At 48.8% G+C, this 22,635-nt stretch overlaps 1 protein-coding gene across 1 annotated transcript in view; it reads right to left on the bottom strand.

The window, feature by feature from the left end:
* Window positions 1–22,635, bottom strand: part of PITPNM3 (PITPNM family member 3) — a 724,998-nt gene that overhangs the window by 426,068 nt on the left and 276,295 nt on the right. The window lies entirely within an intron of this gene.

Genomic DNA, 22,635 nt, shown 5'->3' on the forward strand with positions numbered 1-22,635 from the left:
TGTCAGGAAGTATTTTTTCACGGAGAGGGTGGTGGATGCTTGGAATGCCCTCCCGCGGGAGGTGGTGGAGATGAAAACGGTAACGGAATTCAAACATGCATGGGATAAACATAAAGGAATCCTGTGCAGAAGGAAGGGATCCTCAGGAGCTTAGCCTAGAATGGGTGGCAGAGCTGGTGGTTGGGAGGCGGGGCTACTGCTGGGCAGACTTATACGTTCTGTGCCGGGGCTGGTGGTTGGGAGGCGGGACTAGTGCTGGGCAGACTTATACGGTCTGTGCCAGAGCCGGTGGTGGGAGGCAGGGATAGTGCTGGGCAGACTTATACGGTCTGTGCCGGGGCTGGTGGTTGGGAGGCGGGACTAGTGCTGGGCAGACTTATACGGTCTGTGCCAGAGCCGGTGGTGGGAGGCAGGGATAGTGCTGGGCAGACTTATACGGTCTGTGCCAGAGCTGGTGGTGGCAGGCGGGACTGGTAGTTGGGAGGCGAGGATAGTGCTGGGCAGACTTATACAGTCTGTGCCAGAGCTGGTGGTGGCAGGCGGGACTGGTAGTTGGGAGGCGAGGATAGTGCTGGGCAGACTTATACAGTCTGTGCCAGAGCTGGTGGTTGGGAGGCGGGGATAGGGCTGGCCAGACTTATACGGTCTGTGCCCTGAAGAGGACAGTACAAATAAAAAAGTATCACATATGAATTTGTTTTCTTGGGCAGACTGGATGGACTGTGCAGGTCTTTTTCTGCCGTCATCTACTATGTTTACTATGTTTACTTGTAAATTGTATTGCTCTCCTGTCTCCCTCTCACCTATCCACCCCCATCCTGTTAGACTGTTACTGAAATGCTTTGATGTTTCACTCATATATACTGTCATCTACCAACTTTTGCTTATTTCCGATCTGACGAAGAAGGGCAACCTTCGAAAGCTAATCAAGAAATGTATTAAGTTATGGCCAATAAAAAGGTATCATCTTATTTTCTTTTCCATGTTTTATTTTGTTTTATTTCTATTATCTTTAAAAGTGGACTAACACAGCTACTACATTCAAAGCGGTTCACATATATTCAGATACTTATTTTGCACCTGGGACAATGGAGGGTTAAGTGACTTGCCCAGAGTCACAAGGAGCTGCATTGGGAATTGAACTCAGTTCCCCAGGATCAAAGTCCACTGCACTAACCACTAGGCTACTCCTCCACTCATTCCACCAATAAGAGCCAACCTCATCAGTGATGTCACAATGGCTTGATTGCCCAATACAGTTCCCCAGGATCAAAGTCCACTGCACTAACCACTAGGCTACTCGGTCTGGTACAAACTCAATCAGGCACACAGGGTTTGCAAGAAAAAGGGAAAATATTTTATCATCTGACACATCATCTGCCCCTGTTATTTCACAGGCTTTCGTCCAGCACAAGTCCAAACTCTAATTTGGGCTAGCTCTCAGCCTAGCCCAACACATTGTCTATTCATATCAAAATAAGTACTTTATGAACGTGTCGCCTACCTTGCCAGTCTTCCCACACAACTCTGATACCAGTGAAACCTGAGCCACACCACTTCTCTGGTTGTCTCCTCAGGTACTACAGCTCAGGTTGCAGTGGAGTCCTCTCCTTTTTGGACCTCCATGGAAAACTCTCTATGGTTCTGGCTCAGGAAATTTAAACTCTTTCTTGCCTGAGACCCACCCCTCTGACATGGCAGGTTTAGCACCACCTGCTGTAAGGCTGAACTAGGGAGTGTTTCTAGGGATACCGCCACTACGTCACTCACTCCCTTACAGCCGCCTTGATTCATTTGCAAAGCAATACTGTACCGTCTGAAAAACCTCACTCTTTGGCCATCAGTTCATAAGTATTGCCATACTGGGACAGACCAAAGGTCCATCAAGCCCAGCAGCCTGTTTCTAACAGTGGCCAATCCAGGTAACAAATACCTGGCAAGATCCCAAAAAAGTACAAAACATTTTCTGTTGTTTATCCCAGAAATAAGCAGTGGATTTCCCCCCAAGTCCAATTTAATAACGGTCTACGGACTTTTCCTTTAGGAAGCCGTCCAAACCTCAACACTGCTAAGCTAACCGCCTTTACCACATTCTCTGTGAAAGAATTCCAGAGTTTAATTACACGTTGAGTGGAGAAACATTTTCTCCAATTCGTTTTAAATTTACTACTTTGTAGCTTCATTGAATACCACCTAGTCCTAGTATTTTTGGAAACAGTAAACAAGCAATTCATGTCTACCTGTTGCACTCCACTCATTATTTTATAGACCTCTATCATTTTTGTTTCCAGTATAACTCCTTGGGACCGTTCACCCTTGGCATCTCTGCTGCTATTGTTACCTCACTGTTCTAACAAGTACTGATAAGTTTTGCTGCTAAGTTTTGTAATTGCTTTTGCCACAATAATATACCTATATATTTTACATTACCAATAAATTGTAATATAATTCCAAAGTGCGGCATTCTCCTCTCATAGAGTCATATTGCCAGCAAAACCTTCCTGAGAACCCTTTTCTTTGTCTTGCGACCAATTTAAAGCAAAAATCATACTCCAGACATATAAGAGGAGCCACAAACTCTAACCAGAGTAATTATTAGCTAATTAGCTTATCAGCTAATCACCTAATTAGCCCTACAGCAGGAAGGAATGGGCATTGCTTTTGCCTCAATGGACCCTGCTGGACTATCAGGGATTCATATAGGCCCATGGGGGTCTATGAGGGGACACAGGCCAGAAGGGGGCCTTGGATCATGGGGGTGGGGGCTATTGTTGTCAAACCTGTCACTAGCAAACAAAAACCCTGCCCATTTTTGTTTGCCAGTGACAGTAAACGACAGAAGAAATGTCATTGTGAATGACTGCCTATCCCTAATTCAAAGTATCATGACTGGTAGGCACATTTATACCATATATTCCCTATAGCAAATGTTAACTTTTAAATGACTGGTCTTATTCTTCATCCAGAGAACTGGTTAAGAGAGAGACTGACTCTGTATGAAGGGCCGTCAGAAAGCGCTAGATCTGTAGTGTATGTTTACAAAAATTAAAGGTGACATGACATTTTGAGTGATGGGCCAATATCTCATCGATTCAGGGCTCTTTTTTCCATCCCCTACAAGCACAGACTCCGAGTTGTGCAATGAAAAATGTGATTTACAAAAGGCTTGATTTCATTTCACAGCACAGGAGCCATCCTTTATGGTAACAAATTTAATTGACAAGTGAACTCACACAGTGCCACATAGCCTTAAAGAAAACAAAAAGAAGTAAAACCCCATGAGTTAATACAGATTGAAAAATGTTCTGAAGCGCACCTGGTCCCCATCCATCCAGCCATAAGAAAGATATAATTCATCTACTTCCTTTTGTCATTGCTTCCCCACAGGTCTCCATACTCTCCAAACGTTACCTCCTGCAGTGCCAAACATTTCTGAAGACACAGAGGGTTAGAGCAAGTGGTTGACCAGCTCCCTCAGGCAGAGCAGCTAAGAAACACAGCAAGTGTGTTACAGAGTTTGCCTTGAAAAAGAAATCCTGTTCCATGCTTCTCGCAAACCAAGGGGCCCTTTAACAAAGCTGCGGTAAGCATGAACACAAGCTTACTGCAGCAAAACATGGCGTACCATAGGGCATGATGAGGCATCCCACAGTAATTTTGGGATGTGTGCACATTGTCCATGTGCTAAAAAAAACCCCAAAAACATGTATTATTAGCACAAGGGGCACATCTGGGGGCAGAGAGGGGTGTGCTCTTTGCTAATACGTTAGCCTGTGCCAGGGGCATAGCCAGACCTCAACGGGTGGGAGGGGGCACATTTTGGCCTGATTCCCTGCTGTCATCCTCCCGCTGCCACCTCTGCCGCCCCCCCCCCCTCCTCCCTGCTGCCACTGGAAGGTTCCACCTCTGCTCCCCCCACCGCTACGGGAAGGTACCGCCTCTGCCTCCCTGCCGCCGCTGCTAGAAGGTAACGCCTCTGCCTCCCCACTGCAGCTCCCCCCCCCCCCCCCCGCCGGTGCTGAAAAACAGGACAGGGTGCTAGCAATGTAAGACCAACGAGAGAAAAACACTTTAGCGGGCAGGGATTGGGGATCCCCGCCAGCCAAACCTGGCATGTGCTTAGCAAATAAGCTCTTACCTCCTATATAATGAGTGGTGGTAAGGGGTTACATGCTAATCTGTTTTAATGATCATGTGGTAATGGAAAAATTAGCATGTGGCCATTAATACAAAATAATAGGAAATTTGGCCCATTTTAACTCAGCAGTAAAAAATGGCCTTAAGCATGCAGGAAAGACCCATGTAAGAGCAAGCCAAGGCCAAGTTTTCATGAGGGCGTCCTCGCAGGGCGACCTCGAAAGGGTATTGAAACAAGATGGGCGTCCATCTATCGTTTTGATAATACGGTCGGGGACGCCCAAATCTCAACATTTAGGTCAAACTTAGAGATGGTTGTCCCTGGTTTTCAGCCATAATGGAAACCGAGGACGCCCATCTCAAAAATGACCAAATCCAAGCTCTTTGGTCATGGGAGGAGCCAGAATTCGTAGTGCACTGGTATCCCTGATATGCTAGGACACCAACTGGGCACCCTAGAGGGCACTGCAGTGGACTTCACAAATTGCTCCCAGGTGCATAGCTCCCTTACCTTGGGTGCTGATCCCCCCCAAACCCCCTACCCATAACTGTACACCACTACCATAGCACTAAGGGGTGAAGGGGGGCACCTACATGTAGGTACAGTGGGTTTACGGTGGGTTTTGGAGGGCTCACATTTACCACCACAAGTGTAACAGGTGTGGGGGGGGGGGGCCTGGGTCCGCCTGCCTGAAGTGCACTGCACCCACTAAAACTGCTCCAGGGACCTGCTTACTGCTGTCATGGAGCGGGGTATGGCATTTGAGGCTGGCATAGAGGCTGGAAAAATGTTTTAAGTTTTTTTTTTTTAGGGTGGGAGGGGGTTGGTGGCCACTGGGGGAGTAAAGGGAGGTCATCCCCGATTCCCTCCGGTGGTCATCTGGTCAGTTCTGGCACCTTTTTGAGGCTTGGTCGCAAGAAAAAAAATGGACCAAGTAAAGTCATCCAAGTGGTTGTCAGGGACACCCTTCTTTTTTCCATTATCAGCTGAGGATGCCCATCTCTTAAGTACGCCCCAGTCCTGCCTTTGCTATGGTGCTGAGACGCCCCCGTGAACTTTGGTCGTCCCCGCGATGGAAAGCAGTTGAGGACGCCCAAAATTGGCTTTCAATTATGCCGATTTGGGTGACCCTGAGAGAAGGACGCCCATCTCCCGATTTGTGTTGAAAATAAGCCTGCAAGTATACCATTTTCTCCCATCATACAGATTTGAGTACTGACCCACATCCAGATGTTGTTAATAAGCCTCTTGAGCAGTGGCGTAGCAAGGGCGGGGCGGTGGGGGAGGTCCGCCCCGGGTGTCAACGGGTGGGGGGGGTGCATCCTTCCACCCCCCCCCCCGCGCAGCGCCTCCCCCCCCCCCCGACACGGTCCCCACCTGCCTACGAGCTCCATCCATCTGCAGCGCTGCTGTAAAGAAGAAATCGCTTCGTCGGCCCTTCCCTCACTCACTGTGTCCCGCCCTCTGACGTAACTTCCTATTTCCTCAAGGGCGGGACACAGTGAGTGAGGGAAGGGCCGATGAAGCGATTTCTTCTTTACAGCAGTGCTGCAGATGGATGGAGCTCGTAGGCAGGTGGGGACCATGTCGGGGTGGCGCTATGCCGGTGGGGGGGGGGGGGTGTCGACGCCGGTGGTGGGGGGGGGGTGTCGTGTTGGTCTGCACCCTGGGGGGGTGCAGCGGCAATCCACCCCGGGTGGCAGCCGCCCACGCTGCGCCACTGCTCGAGGACAAAAATATCACCCAATATCACCCGCTGAATGCTACAAAGAGAAGGTCAAGCAGTTCATTGAAGTTTACCTAACTCAGATAACTGGCATATACTATCCTGCTGTAAACGTTATTGGTTTTATTGGTGGTAGTGGATCATGGGGACAGCAGTGAACACTATTTATCTGGGTAAATATGTTGACAACTGGCCACGTTGTACATGCAGGTACTTCTATCCTTGGGAAGGCTTGGAGGCAGGGTTAGGTCAGGGGAGGCAACAATGTACAGTGGGGGAAATAAGTATTTGATCCCTTGCTGATTTTGTAAGTTTGCCCACTGACAAAGACATGAGCAGCCCATAATTGAAGGGTAGGTTATTGGTAACAGTGAGAGATAGCACATCACAAATTAAATCCGGAAAATCACATTGTGGAAAGTATATGAATTTATTTGCATTCTGCAGAGGGAAATAAGTATTTGATCCCCCACCAACCAGTAAGAGATCTGGCCCCTACAGACCAGGTAGATGCTCCAAATCAACTCGTTACCTGCATGACAGACAGCTGTCGGCAATGGTCACCTGTATGAAAGACACCTGTCCACAGACTCAGTGAATCAGTCAGACTCTAACCTCTACAAAATGGCCAAGAGCAAGGAGCTGTCTAAGGATGTCAGGGACAAGATCATACACCTGCACAAGGCTGGAATGGGCTACAAAACCATCAGTAAGACGCTGGGCGAGAAGGAGACAACTGTTGGTGCCATAGTAAGAAAATGGAAGAAGTACAAAATGACTGTCAATCGACAAAGATCTGGGGCTCCACGCAAAATCTCACCTCGTGGGGTATCCTTGATCATGAGGAAGGTTAGAAATCAGCCTACAACTACAAGGCGGGAACTTGTCAATGATCTCAAGGCAGCTGGGACCACTGTCACCACGAAAACCATTGGTAACACATTACGACATAACGGATTGCAATCCTGCAGTGCCCGCAAGGTCCCCCTGCTCCGGAAGGCACATATGACGGCCCGTCTGAAGTTTGCCAGTGAACACCTGGATGATGCCGAGAGTGATTGGGAGAAGGTGCTGTGGTCAGATGAGACAAAAATTGAGCTCTTTGGCATGAACTCAACTCGCCGTGTTTGGAGGAAGAGAAATGCTGCCTATGACCCAAAGAACACCGTCCCCACTGTCAAGCATGGAGGTGGAAATGTTATGTTTTGGGGGTGTTTCTCTGCTAAGGGCACAGGACTACTTCACCGCATCAATGGGAGAATGGATGGGGCCATGTACCGTACAATTCTGAGTGACAACCTCCTTCCCTCCACCAGGGCCTTAAAAATGGGTCGTGGCTGGGTCTTCCAGCACGGCAATGACCCAAAACATACAGCCAAGGCAACAAAGGAGTGGCTCAGGAAGAAGCACATTAGGGTCATGGAGTGGCCTAGCCAGTCACCAGACCTTAATCCCATTGAAAACTTATGGAGGGAGCTGAAGCTGCGAGTTGCCAAGCGACAGCCCAGAACTCTTAATGATTTAGAGATGATCTGCAAAGAGGAGTGGACCAAAATTCCTCCTGACATGTGTGCAAACCTCATCATCAACTACAGAAGACGTCTGACCGCTGTGCTTGCCAACAAGGGTTTTGCCACCAAGTATTAGGTCTTGTTTGCCAGAGGGATTAAATACTTATTTCCCTCTGCAGAATGCAAATAAATTCATATACTTTCCACAATGTGATATTCCGGATTTAATTTGTGATGTGCTATCTCTCACTGTTACCAATAACCTACCCTTCAATTATGGGCTGCTCATGTCTTTGTCAGTGGGCAAACTTACAAAATCAGCAAGGGATCAAATACTTATTTCCCCCACTGTATGTAGTTTTACATTTTCAAAAATATATTCCCACATATATCCAGAAATGTTAATAATGCCTTCTGTTATATTACTATCATGTATTCCATTACCCATGTAACCCAAAATCCTTCTGTAACACCAAATATCTACTCTTTTCTCTTTCTCACTATCCATGATGTATTGTAAGCCACATTGAGCCTGCAAAGAGGTGGGATAATGTGGGATACAAATGCAACAAATAAATAAATACATAAATAAATAAAACATATAAATAATAATAAAATAAAATAAAATAAAATAAAATAAAGAAAGAATAAAAGTAGCCACATAAAGAGGAGGTGCAGATATCTCTCTTGAGCACCCCCGGGATTTTTATTTATTTATTTTTTTAAGATTCATTACTTGCTCTTTCCAGTTCCGAGATCAAGGCAAGTCACATTGCAGTGTGTGAGTCATTTTTCTGCCCATGTGGGTTTACATCTAAGTTGTACTTGAGGCATTGGGGGTGGAAGGAAGCAATTTGTCCATGGTCACAGACACTGGTTCCCTCTAAGCTGAGTGGAAGTATTCCATCTACAGCCCCGCCAGTAGGGAGTGCTGTTTCATCATCACATTTTCAACAGTGAGGGATAGGCAAGCTCTGCAGGACTCTAGGGAACCTGCCTGTCCCTAGTGATTGACAACACAATATTGAAGCACCACCCCCTGCTGGCAGCAATGCAGTTGGAGGACTCCCATTCAGCTTAGAGGAAACAGTAGTCACAGAGTGCCAGTGGGAGAAGAAAGATTTGATCTCTGGTTTTAACAATTCACAATGTGCCTCTAGCTATTCCTACATTCCCACAATGGCACATCGGGGGAGGGGATGGGGGGGGGGGGGGGGAGTACCATGCACTTTGCACCAGCCTGCAGAGTTCTGCAAATTGCCCACATTACAATTTAGATCTCTAAATGGCCCCATCATTGACAGAGAATGAGGAGAAATGGGTCAAAGAAAGGAAAGAAAAGGATTTTGGATTTAGTTCATGCCACTTTCGGGAATAGATATATTCAGGTACAGTAATTATTGTCTTATCCCCAGAGGACTTCTCATAGAGTTGCCAACTGACTGATTTTCCAGTTGCTGGAAGACCCCAAAAACCAGCACTACAAAAAACGTTTAAAAAAAATTAGTCACCTCTCTCTCTCCCCATGCATCTGTGGCACAGCAGTGATTAAAGCACTCTGCCTCCAGCCAGGTCAGGCCCATGCCTGTTCCTCATCAATGTCCTGCCTTCGCAGAAACAGGAAATTGCATCAGAAAAAGCAGACATTATAGAGGAATAGGAATGAGCCTGACATACCCCGGGGGGGGGGGGGGGGGGGGGGATGTGCAAGAAAAATGCTGGATCCGGGGGGGGGGGGATGGAAAGGGAGCTGGAGATGTGCTGACGGGTGGGGATGGGGGTGGGAGGAGAGGGAGAGGCAGCTATGCTGAATGGAGGGAGAAGGGTTGGAACTTGGAAGATATGCTGGACATGTTTTGGGGAGGGGGAGAGGAGGTGATAGAGATACGCTGGAACTGCAATGGGGGGGGGGGTGGAGATGTGCTGGTCCTAGGATTGGGGATATGCTGGAACTGGAACGGGGGGGGGGGGGGGGGGAGAAGATGGAGATGTGCAGAGTGGAGGAGTGGTCTAGTGGTTAGAGGACCGGTCTTGACATCCAGAGGTCGCCGGTTTAAATCCCACTGCTGCTCTTAGTGATCTTGGGCAAGTCACTTAACCCATCCAATGCCTCAGGTAGAAACTTAAGATTGTTAGCCCTCCAGTGACAGGGAAATGCCCAGTGTTCCTGAATATAATTCAGTTAGAGATGCTACTGAAAAGGAAAATCTAAATTTTCTTTTTCAAGGTGGGGCAAGGGCGGGGCATGGAGAACAGCAGGTGTTGGGTTTTCCTCTATCAAAAAGGTTGGCAGCCCTAGATTCCCATCTGTTTTGTACTTGATGCAATGGAGGGATAAGTGACTTGTCCAAGATCACAAGGAACAGAAGTGGCATTTCAAGAGTAGACAGCTTAAAAGGGGTTACCGCAGGGAACGCAGAGGCATCCCACAGTAAGTTTCAAATGTGCACATGCAACCCACGAACTAAAAAAATTATTTTTTTTTAGTTTTTGGCTGAGGGGGGGCATGCCTGGGGGTAGAAAGTGAACAATTCTGCGCTAACTGGAGTGTTGGCATTGCTGTGCGTTAACCGATTACTTCCAGATTAGTGTGCGAGCCGTTAACGTCTACAATAGAGGGTGGCATGGGCTCACACGCTAATTTTTGTGAATGGCTGCTCGCTAATGGCAACATTGGTGCATGAATGAAACAAACTCCAGGGTGTTAATTGTAAGATAATGAATCCACACACATTACATATCTTATATCTGTTGATTGATCCACTACTTAAATTTTTGGTGTGTTTACATTTTTAGTGGTTTTCCTTTTTTTTTATTTTTATAACATTTACTTTGGAACATTAGCGCATGGCCATTTTCCAATTGCAGTACAAATGCCCTTAGCGCACAGGAAAGACCTGCGTAAGGGTGCGCTAAGGCCACTTTCTACCCCCAAATGGGCACCAACAAACGCACATCCCTACTTGCATATTTAGCAAACTAAGGGCCTCTTTTACTAAGCAGCGGTGTCCAATGCAGGCTTACCGCTCGCTAAACAGGAAGTACAGCCGGGCTACCGCAGCAGCCCGGTAGTACTTCCCACCCTTAGTGCGCCATCATATCCAGCAGTAATCGGGCAGTGCCGCATGCTGCCCGGTTATCTCCAGGTTAGCGCGGGAGCCCTTACCACGTGCTTTACTTGCCGCATGGCCATTTCCTTCAGGAAAGAGAGATTTCCCTTTGACCCACTGCAGTAAAAAGGGGGTCTCAGTGTACCTATTGATGCCAGCACAGGCCCCCTTTTGCTGCAGCTTGGTAAAAGGGACCCAAAGTACGCTGTAGTCCTATTGGACTGTATGCAAGGGAGCAGCAGGCAGAAAACAGAAATGTCAAAAGTCACAGAGTATAAAATGTCAGGCCGGCTTTGTTACACTGTCAACTTATACTGTTTTATGAATGTGAATCTTTAGAAATATGTGTGCAGTGTTTATTTATGATTACGTCTGTGTGTTTTTATGTCAGACCCCTGAGGCAGGCGTTTGCATGCTGAAACACGGCCCTTGTCGGGTCATTTTTACCTTAAAGGACAACGTTTATCTCAATCCTGAAGGCCCAGTGTTGCTTTTTTGTTTCTGTTGTATGCTGTTTTACCCTCTCTTTTGTGACAAAGTCACAGAGTATAAAATGTCAGGCCGGCTTTGTTACACTGTCAACTTATACTGTTTTATGAATGTGAATCTTTAGAAATATGTGTGCAGTGTTTATTTATGATTACGTCTGTGTGTTTTTATGTCAGACCCCTGAGGCAGGCGTTTGCACGCTGAAACACGGCCCTTGTCGGGTCATTTTTACCTTAAAGGACAACGTTTATCTCAATCCTGAAGGCCCAGTGTTGCTTTTTTGTTTCTGTTGTATGCTGTTTTACCCTCTCTTTTGTGACAAAGTCACAGAGTATAAAATGGCAGGCCGGCTTTGTTACACTGTCAACTTAATAGGCACACAGCTGCCACATTATTTTTCTCCACTTTTCAAACAGATTTTTTTTTTTACTTGTTTGAAACAATTACTTATTTGCATCTGTAACCCTTTTTCTCGCCTCAAATTAAATCCTAGGAGAGGTATAACCTGACACATTCCTGTTCCTTGCTAATCCACCTTGAATAACTAATGCGAATCTTGCAATGTTACTTGGAATCCTGGAAACCGAATAATTGCAAATAAGCACAAAAATTAACATCTAAGTAGAGACTTAAATGCAAGCAATCAAAATATTTGCTCGGTAGACACTGAACAATTTCCAAAGAATGAAAGATCAAAGAAACTAGAACACGTAACAGAAACGGAGCCTTCTGGAGACGCATCTGTTTGTGGTAAATGCCTTTTCAGTCCTGGCACCGATCTGGGCCAGTATATCCCAAGCAAACTGAAAAGGATACCAAGTGGTTTGCTCATATTTATTATAGTTTGGGATTCCAGTTTCACTGTTTGAACTACTTGGCATGACAGTACAATTATAGGGGTAAAATCAATAAATGGCACCAAAATATAGGCCTCTGTTCAATTGTGCTGGCACTAAGAGATTCACTTGCTGCCGAGCCGTGACTTTTGAGGTCTTTTTCCTCCATTTTTCAATTGAACATTTGACTTATGGTCTACAGTGGACATCACAAATATTGTGATTACCTCAGTTTCAGATGTTGTTGCTACCAAAATATAGGTACCAGGATGATGTGCTGAGCATGAATTCTATAACGGCAGTAATTTCAGAGATTGTTGTTCAGGCTTTGATTTTAACACACTTAGGGGCCTTTTACAAAGGCAGGTAAGGGCCTACACGCATTCAGCACGCGACAAATCGGCATTACCACCTGGCTGCCATGTGCCCCGGGCAGTAATTCTGAATTTGGCTTGTGCCAAAAAGATATGGAAGAAAATATTTTCTAATTTCCTATCACGGGGCACCTACCTGGCGGTAAATGGCAGTTGGCATGTGCTGCATGCTTACTGCCTGGGTAGCGCTGGAGACCTTACTACTAAGTCAATGGGTGGCGGTAAGGTCTCAGGCCGAAAACGAATGCAGGCCAGTTTTGGGGGCACCTTTGTTAAAGGGCCCCTTAGTGTTTTTAGCACGCGCTGTGTAGATGCCCATAATATTTCTATGGGCATCTACACAGCTCATGCTAAGAACGCTAGCTCGACTTTGTAAACATGGCCCTTTGACCAGTGGCGTAGCTATGTGTGGCCATGGGGGCCTGGGTAGACTTGGCCCTGGACTCCCCTGCCGATGACCCTCTCGACCCCCCCTCCCGCTGCCAACCCGCCGTTGATGTCACCTACCTTTGCTGGCGGGGGACCCCAACCCCTGCCAGCCAAGGTCCTCTTCTTCCGGCGCACGTTGTATGTGGAGGACGTCAGACTCGCAGAAACAGAACAAAGCCTTGCAGATCAGCCAGCAAGCTCCTCTTGTCCAGCGCGGCCACATGGCTGGCTGATCTGCAAGGCTTCATTCTGTGCAGGACGTCAGACTAACAAATAGAACGTAGCCTTGCGCCGGAAGAGGACCTTGGCTGGCGGGGGTTGGGGTCTCATGCCAGGAAAGGTAGGCGGCGACGGCAGCAGCAGCGGGGGAGGATTGGCGGCGGGAGGGGGGATTGAGAGGGTCGTCAGCAGGGGGGGGGGGTCAAAGTTGGAGGCGGCAGCAGCAGGGGGGGCGGCGGCACTGGGGGGGTTAAAATGTGCCCCCTCACCCACCGAAGTCTGGCTACGTCCCTGCCTTAGACTACTATAAAGTGGTCTATGCAGGTTGTCATAAGGTAAAATTAAGTATCATACCTGATAATTTTCTTTCCATTAATCATAGCTGATCAATCCATAGACTGGTGGGTTGTGTCCATCTACCAGCAGGTGGAGATAGAGAGCAAACTTTTGCCTCCCTATATGTGGTCATGTGCTGCCGGAAACTCCTCAGTATGTCGATATCAAAGCTCCATCCGCAGGACTCAGCACTTAGAGAATTACACCCACAAAGGGACACTCTGCCCAGCTCACCACCACCGAAATGGGGGAGGGGAATTAACCCAGCTCATCCCCACACAAGTGGGGGAGGGGAATCCGTCCAGCTCATCCCCGCGGAACTGGGGAGGGACACCACCCCGCCGATGCGGGAGGAGCTGACTGACCCTAACACCGCCGAAGCGGGAGGGGTACAAAGCTGCCCTACAGCCGCACGAAGCGGGAGGGAGCGCCGGCAGAATTTAGGTCTCAATCCAGCCCCGTAAAACGGAGGGGAGAGGAATGCAGCAGCTCACTGTAACACAAAATCGTCTCAACTCCTGAAGAATCCAATTGAAAAAACTTGAACACGAAGTCCTCCTGAACAGGAACTGAAGACTAAACTTGAACCTGAAATGCAACCAGAATAAAAACAGTACAGATATCTGGGAGGGGCTATGGATTGATCAGCTATGATTAATGGAAAGAAAATTATCAGGTATGATACATAATTTTACCTTCCATATCATCATGCTGATCAATCCATAGACTGGTGGGATGTACCGAAGCAGTACTCACCCAGGGCGGGACATAGAAATCCCTGACCGCAACACTGAAGCTCCAAACCGGGCCTCCGCCCGAGCAGCCACAGTCAAGCGGTAATGCCTGGAGAAGGTATGAGCCGATGCCCAAGTTGCCGCCTTGCAAATCTCTTCCAAGGAGACGGACCCGGCCGTCGCCATCGAGGCCGCCTGAGCTCTAGTGGAGTGAGCCTTCAGCCGGATAGGCGGCACCTTCCCCGCGGCCACATAAGCCGCTGCAATGGCTTCCTTGACCCATCTTGCCACTGTAGGCTTAGCAGCCTGCAGACCCTTACGAGGACCTGCAAACAGGACAAACAGATGATCCGACTTCCGGAAATCATTGGTTACTTCCAAGTATCTGATGATGACTCGTCTCACATCTAGATATTTGAGAGCAGAGTACTCCTCTGGGTAGTCCTCCCTACGAAAGGATGGGAGACAGAGCTGCTGATTCACATGGAAGCGAGAAACAATCTTGGGCAGGAAGGAAGGCACTGTGCGAATAGACACTCCTGCCTCAGTGAACTGCAGAAAGGACTCTCGACATGATAGCGCCTGGAGCTCGGAAACTCTTCTGGCTGAAGTGATAGCCACCAAAAAGACTGCTTTCAACGTCAGGTCTTTCAGAGATGCCCTCGACAAGGGTTCAAAAGGCGGCTTCTGCAAGGCTCTTAGCACTAGATTGAGATTCCATGCAGGTACCACTGAGTGCAGAGGAGGGCGCAGGTGATTAACTCCCTTGAGAAAGCGCACCACATCTGGCTGCGAAGCCAGGGAAGCACCCTTCAGGCAGCCCCTGAAGCAAGCCAGAGCCGCTACCTGGACTTTAAGGGAACTGAGCGACAGGCCTTTCTCCAGACCTTCTTGCAGGAACGCCAACACTGAAGAAATTGGAGCAGTGAAGGGAGAAAGTGAGCCTGCCTCACACCACGATGCAAAAGTACGCCAAACTCTGGCATAAGCAGTAGAAGTAGAGCGCTTCCTCGCTCTCAGCATAGTGGCGATGACCTTGTCTGAGAAGTCTTTCTTCCTCAGACGCTGCCGCTCAATAGCCAGGCCGTAAGACCAAAGGGGGAGGGATCCTCCATCACCACGGGACCCTGATGCAACAGGCCCTGCTCCGCTGGCAGTCGCAGAGGTCCGTCCACTGAGAGCCTGATCAAGTCCGCATACCAGGGACGTCTGGGCCAGTCCGGACCCACCAGGATTACCCGGCCCGGATGCTTTGCCACCCGGTCTAGCACCCTGCCCAACATGGGCCAGGGCGGGAACACATAGAGAAGCTCCTGTGTCGGCCACCGTTGGAGAAGAGCATCTACTCCCAGAGATCGAGGGTCCCGTCCTCTGCTGAAAAAGCACGGCACTTGGCAATTGGCCGATGACGACATCAGATCTAGGCTCGGCTGGCCCCAGCGCTTCGTGATGTCCAAGAACACCTGAGCAGATAGCTGCCACTCTCCGGGATCCAAGGTATGGCAACTGAGAAAGTCCGCCTTGACATTCATGACTCCAGCAATGTGGGCCGCCGACAGCTGTTCCAGGTTCGCTTCCGCCCACTGGCATAGATTCATGGCCTCCTTGGCTAGAGGGGCGCTCTTGGTACCTCCCTGGCGATTGACATAGGCCACAGCCGTGGCATTGTCCGGCAGGACCCGTACTGGCTTCAACGCCAGTACCGGGAGAAACTCCAAAAGCGCCAACCGAATGGCTCTGAGTTCCAGGAGGTTGATAGACCACTTTGCCTCTGCAGGAGACCAGAGCCCCTGCGCTGTCCTTCCCAAGCAATGGGCTCCCCAGCCCGTCAAAGAGGCGTCCGTCGTGACGACAACCCACTCCGGGGTCAAAAGAGGCATCCCTGCGGACAACTTGTCTGTCCTCAGCCACCAGCTCAGCGCCTTGCGCACCGCTAGGTCCAAGGGAAGGCGCACAGCATAATCCTCCGACACTGGAGTCCAGCGCTGCAGCAGAGAGAGAGTTGTAGTGGTCTCATATGAGCCCTGGCCCAGGGCACTACTTCCATCGTGGCCGTCATAGAGCCCAACAGCTGCACATAGTCCCAAGCCCGAAGAGGAGAGGCTACTAGGAACTGGTCCATCTGAGCCTGAAGCTTGACAATTCGATTGTCCGGCAGGAACACTCTACCCACTTGGGTGTCGAAACGAACTCCCAGATATTCCAGGGACTGAGTCGGGCGCAGCTGGCTTTTCTCCCAGTTGATGATCCACCCCAGGGAGCTCAGAAGAGCAATCACCCGGTCTACAGCTCTGCCGCACTCTGCATAAGAGGGGGCTCGGATCAACCAGTCGTCCAGATAAGGATGGACTTGTACTCCTTCCTTTCGTAGGAAGGCCGCGATGACCACCATTACTTTGGAGAAGGTCTGCGGAGCAGTAGCCAACCCGAACGGGAGGGCTCTGAACTGGAAGTGTCGGCCCAGGACTGCAAAACGCAGAAAGCGTTGATGAGGAGGCCAGATGGGAATATGCAGGTAAGCTTCCTTGATGTCCAAGGATGCCAGGAACTCCCCTGCCTTCACTGCCACTATAACAGAGCGGAGAGTCTCCATTCGGAAGTGCCGAACTTTCAAGGCCCGATTGACCCCTTTGAGGTCAAGGATAGGCCGTACAGAACCTCCTTTCTTTGGTACCACAAAGTAAATGGAGTAACGTCCCTTGCCAAGCTGATCTTCTGGCACCGGAACGACTGCACCCAGGCGGATCAGATTGTCCAAAGTCTGCTGCACTGCCACAGCTTTGACCGGAGACTTGCAGGGAGAGAGTGTACAAACCCGTCTCTTAAGGGTCGGCAGAACTCTAGCTTGTAGCCGTCTCTGATGACTTCCAGCACCCAAGCGTCTGAAGTTACCCTGGTCCACTCGCCCAGAAACGAGGACAGGCGTCCTCCAATCTGCACTGGGCCATGGACCAGGGCCCCGTCATTGGGTACGAGACCCTGGGGGAGGACCGGAGGAAGCACCTCCGGGACAGCGGTCTCTGCGAAAGGAATGCTGCTTGGGGGAGAAGTTCCTCTTGAAGGAAGAGGGGGCAGAGGAGCCCGACTTGCCCGGGCGATACCGACGGGCTGCCTGAAACCGTCCTTTGGAGTTACCGGGGCGAGCACTGGCCCGAGCCCTGACCTCTGGTAACCTCTTGCCCTTAGACGTGCCGAGATCGGTCACAATTTTGTCCAGCTCGACCCCAAAAAGCAGCTTGCCTTTAAAAGGCAACTTAGCCAGGCAAGACTTAGAGGCGTGGTCCGCAGACCAATGCTTCAGCCAAAGCCACCGCCACACAGAGACTGTCTGAGCCATACCTTTAGCTGAGGCTCTCAAGACATCATACAGCAAGTCTGCCAAATAAGCCAAGTCCGATTCCAGGGCCGGCCAATCAGCCCTCAAGGAAGGATCCGAGGGGGAAGCCCGCTGCACAATCGTCAGGCACGCCCTGGCCACATAGAAGCCGCAAACTGAGGCCTGCAAACTTAAAGCAGCCGCCTCGAAGGACGACCTTAAGGCCACCTCCAATCTTCTGTCTTGGGCGTCCTTTAGGGCCGTGCCACCTTCCACCGGCAACGCCTTTTTCTTAGTCACCGCAGTGATTAAAGAATCCACGGTAGGCCAAAGAAAGGCCTCCCGTTCACCTTCAAGCAGAGGATAGAGGCGGGACATAGCCCTAGCCACTTTGAGGCTCGCTTCTGGGACATCCCATTGAGCCAAATCAAGGTGTGCATGGCCTCATGCACGTGGAAGGTTCTAGGCGGGCGCTTCGTCCCCAGCATAATGGCAGAGCCAACAGAGGCTGAGGGAGAGACGTCCTCCGGAGAGGAAATCTTCAAAATGCTCATGGCCTGCACTAACAGGTTGGGCAAATCCTCTGAGCGAAAGATCCGCGCTGCAGAGGGGTCATCCGCTCCATCCGAGCGGGAATCCGTCTCCTCCAAGGAATCCCCAAAGGACCGTTGGGAGAACTCAGATACACTGTCCTCATCTACATCAGAGGAGACAGAGTCCTCTAGGGCCTGGAAATCCACCCGAGGGCGTTTACTTCCGGAGGCCTCAACCCCTTTATCAGACAGGGGGGCAGGGGTAGCGTTTTGCATAAGAAAAGCCTGATGCAGCAGCAAAATGAACTCAGGGGAGAATCCCCCCCGAACAGTGCACTTCTGCAGCTTGGGCCACGGCCCTAGCCGCACCCTCAACCGGCGCTCGCAAGAGCGGGGGAGAAACGTGCTGCACATCCAAAATGGCGTCCGGCGCAAAACTCCGAGAAGGAGCCACGCGGGAAGAACGGCGCTTAACTTTGGCCGCTTTCTTACCGTCGCCCGAATCAAGGGTGACCATGGTATTAACATCTCCCAGCTCGAGGGTGGCCCAAGAAGAAGCCGTCCGAGCAGAGTGGCCGGCCAACATGGAGTGGGCGAGCAGCGGGGGATGGGCGCTTATGGCGGGAAAAACCGCCGCACCGGAGGAAGAACCGGGACACTGACCGGCCTCCAAACTGATGCTTAACAAAGGCGATTCAGGTTTTGAAACTGCTTTTTCCAGTTTCGGCTGAGAATGAAACTGCCACCTAATCTGAAAGGTTTTCAAAGCACATAGACTTACAAAGTTACATATGTTTCGATGTGCTTTGAAAATGAGCACCTTGATAGTTTTGTTTTTTTTTTACTATAATTATGTACTTCGGTCCAATTTAGGTTGGTAGTTTAGTGAACCACCTTCAGCAAACGGTAATAGACACTATATAAAAATACTCCATCTGATATCCAGCCGGCGGTGGGCAACACTGACTGCTCACTGCTGGCATTCAACTAGCATTGAATATTTGGGTTTTCAACGCCAGTTAACGCATGACCAGTTAAGTCCATATTCAGACTTAACTGGCCATGGCTTAGCAGGCAAACATACGCCTGTTTTTCATGTGAACTTATTTGCTCCCTAAGCCTGGCCAGTTAAGTTCTGAATATTGGGACTTAACCGTTCATGTCCCCCAACATTGCCGGCTTTATTTTTGGTGCTAACCAGGCATTTTCAGCGGTGATAACCAGATAAATGTTGCCGAAAATGACCAGTAATCTGCTGAGATGCAAGTTAACCAGTCGGCCGCCGTTCCCATTAACTCGCACTGAATGTGGGCTGGACTATTTATTACTAATAATATTTCTAAATCTTTACATTATAATGAAACATTTGTCATCATGACAGGGCAGGATGAACTCTGGTGGGTCCCAGGCAAACAAGAATATTGGATTCTCCTCCCCCCCCCCTCACCACCACTACTACCACCAGTTAAGGGTGGTGGCATTGCCACCATATTTTCCAATGACTATCAAGTTTCTGAAGTATCCACTTCTCTCCCTTACCCTGAACATTTGGTGCTAAAGATTTCTTTTCCCCTATCACTTCATCTCCTGCTTTCCTACTGTCCTCCCTTACTATCTGCGGACAACTGGAACAGCTGTTTGCAGTCCATTTCTGAAGCTACCATACTTTTCCCTAACCAGCTAAATCTCAGGCATTTTAACATCCATGTTGATATGCCACAGCACTCTCATCTTGTGTGGCATATTTCCTAGATGTTATCCATGAGCTCAATCTTCACCAGGTTGGCTGTACTTTAGACCTTATCCTCATGCCAATCACTCTTAGTTTCTCCATCTCATCCATGTCAACAGTACTCCTTTCTTGGTCCGATCATTCTGCTGTCTCCTTTAGTTTTTGCTCCCTTTTGTAAAACATCATTATAATCCCTTGGGTTTCTGGACCAGTAGCTTTCACCTGCTTTATTTACCCTTCTAGCTGACCTCCATGATAAACCCTTGGATGAACAGACTATACTCTGACATACATCACTGTCCCAGATTTCTGATTCTCTTGCTCCACTTAGGTTTATTCATTCATCATGCGGCACCCTCCATGCTGGATTACGTCTTCTGAAGTGTCAAGTCCAGAAAGCGGAATGTATGGAGAAAGACCCAAATGCACCAAGCCTTGATCCTATGCAAAACTCGACAATGTAAGCATAACTATCATCTGAAAAAACTAAGGCCTCCTATTTTAGCCTATGATTAACTAGCACCCCTAATCTCTCAAAGGAACTGTGTCATGTATCAGTCTCTCACTTTGGCCCTCCTCCCCTGTCTTTTGCACAACTGCCTGCTTGTGATCTTTCCATAAGTACATAAGTAATGCCACACTGGGAAAAGACCAAGGGTCCATCGAGCCCAGCATCCTGTCCACGACAGCGGCCAATCCAGGCCAATGGCTTACTTTAGTTCCAAGATAAAAGTACTCTACGTCAGTGTTTCCCAAGTCGAATCAATGAGAGCCCCTTGCCAGTCAGGTTTTCAGGATATCCACAATGAATATGCATGAACTTGATTTGTATACACTGCCTCAATTATTTGCAAATCTCTTCGTGTATATTTATTGTGGATATCCTGAAAACCTGATTGGCAAAGGGTACTCCAGGACTGGATTTGGGAAATGCTGCTCTACATAATAGGTTTCCTCCTCAGACCTCCCCCCTGTATTCATCACCTAGTACACTGTGTTCCACTTGGTCTTCTTTTCAACTACAAACAGTTTCCTCTCTCTCTTTGTCCTCTCAACCCTATTCCTTCTACTACTACTACTACTACTACTACTACTACTATTTAGCATTTCTATAGCGCTACAAGGCATACGCAGCACTGCACAAACATAGAAGAAAGACAGTCCCTGCTCAAAGAGCTTACAATCTAATAGACAAAAAATAAATAAAGTAAGCAAATCAAATCAATTAATGTGAACGGGAAGGAAGAGAGGAGGGTAGGTGGAGGCGAGTGGTTACAAGTGGTTACGAGTCAAAAGCAATGTTAAAGAGGTGGGTTTTCAGTCTAGATTTAAAGGTGGCCAAGGATGGGGCAAGACGTAGGGGCTCAGGAAGTTTATTCCAGGCGTAGGTTGCAGCGAGACAGAAGGCGCGAAGTCTGGAGTTGGCAGTAGTGGAGAAGGGAACAGATAAGAAGGATTTATCCATGGAGCGGAGAGCACGGGAAGGGGTGTAGGGAAGGACGAGTGTGGAGAGATACTGGGGAGCAGCAGAGTGAATACATTTATAGGTTAGTAGAAGAAGTTTGAACAGGATGCGAAAACGGATAGGGAGCCAGTGAAGGGTCTTGAGGAGAGGGGTAGTATGAGTAAAGCGACCCTGGCGGAAGATGAGACGGGCAGCAGAGTTTTGAACCGACTGGAGAGGGGAGAGGTGACTAAGTGGGAGGCCAGCAAGAAGCAGATTGCAGTAGTCTAAACGAGAGGTGACAAGGGTGTGGATGAGGGTTTTAGTAGAGTGCTCGGAAAGAAAGGGGCAGATTTTACGGATGTTGTAAAGAAAGAAACGACAGGTCTTGGCAATCTGCTGGATATGAGCAGAGAAGGAGAGAGAAGAGTCAAAGATGACCCCAAGGTTTCGAGCTGAGGAGACAGGGAGAATGAGAGAGCCATCAACAGAAATAGAAAAGGGGGGGAGCGGGGCGGTGGGTTTGGGGGGGAAAATGAGAAGCTCGGTTTTGGTCATATTTAATTTCAGGTGGCGTTGAGACATCCAGACAGCAATGTCAGACAAGCACGCTGAAACTTTGGTTTGGATGCAAGGTGAGATATCAGGGGTAGAAAGGTAGATTTGGGAGTCATCAGCATAGAGATGGTAGGAAAAGCCATGGGATGAGATTAATGAGCCAAGGGAAGAAGTGTAGATAGAAAAGAGGAGGGGACCAAGAACAGAACCCTGAGGTACGCCGACAGGCAGAGGGATAGAAGTAGAAGAGGATCCACCAGAGTGAACACTAAAGGTGCGGAGGGAGAGGTAGGAAGAGAACCAGGAAAGGACAGAGCCCTGGAATCCAAGTGAGGACAGGGTATCGAGAAGTATGCTGTGATCGACAGTGTCAAACGCAGCGGAAAGATCAAGAAGAATGAGGATGGAATATTGACCTCTGGATTTAGCCAGTAATAGGTCATTGGAGACTTTAGTAAGCGCAGTTTCGGTTGAGTGGAGAGGGCGAAAACCAGATTGTAGTGGGTCAAGAATAGCATGTGAGGAGAGAAAATCAAGGCAGCGGCGGTGAACAGCACGCTCAAGTAATTTGGACAGAAAAGGAAGGAGGGAGATGGGTCGGTAATTAGAGGGACAAGTAGGGTCGAGTGAAGGCTTCTTAAGGAGAGGTGTGACCACAGCATGTTTAAAGGCAGCAGGGACAGTCGCAGTGGAAAGTGAGAGGTTGAGAATTTGACAGATAAAAGGAATAAGAGCAGGAGAGATGGCATTAAGAAGGTGGGTGGGAATGGGATCAGAGGAACAGGTGGTACATTTTGAGGAAGAAAGGAGAAGTGTAGTTTCCTCAATAGTAACTTCAGGAAAGGAGGAAAGGGAATGAGTAAGCCTCACCTAGGTCTACTCCCCTCTGTTTTGTGTCTTATCAACCGTTTCACCCAGGGTCAGTTCCATGATCCTGGAAAACTGTGGTTGCATGCCCCATCTTAGAAGCCCTCTCTTGACCCAGTCAATCCAGCCCACTACAGACCATTTCTAACCTTAGCTTTATTTCCAAAATCTTAGAAAAAGTAGTTTTTGATCAGCTCATTTCCTTTGTCAAAACAATCCCCACTCTCTACACATGCCAATCTCGCTATAGAACACTTTTAACACAAAAAATGTACTGAACAGT

Source organism: Microcaecilia unicolor, chromosome 13, assembly GCF_901765095.1.
Source record: "Microcaecilia unicolor chromosome 13, aMicUni1.1, whole genome shotgun sequence".
In the NCBI taxonomy this organism is placed as follows: domain Eukaryota; kingdom Metazoa; phylum Chordata; class Amphibia; order Gymnophiona; family Siphonopidae; genus Microcaecilia; species Microcaecilia unicolor.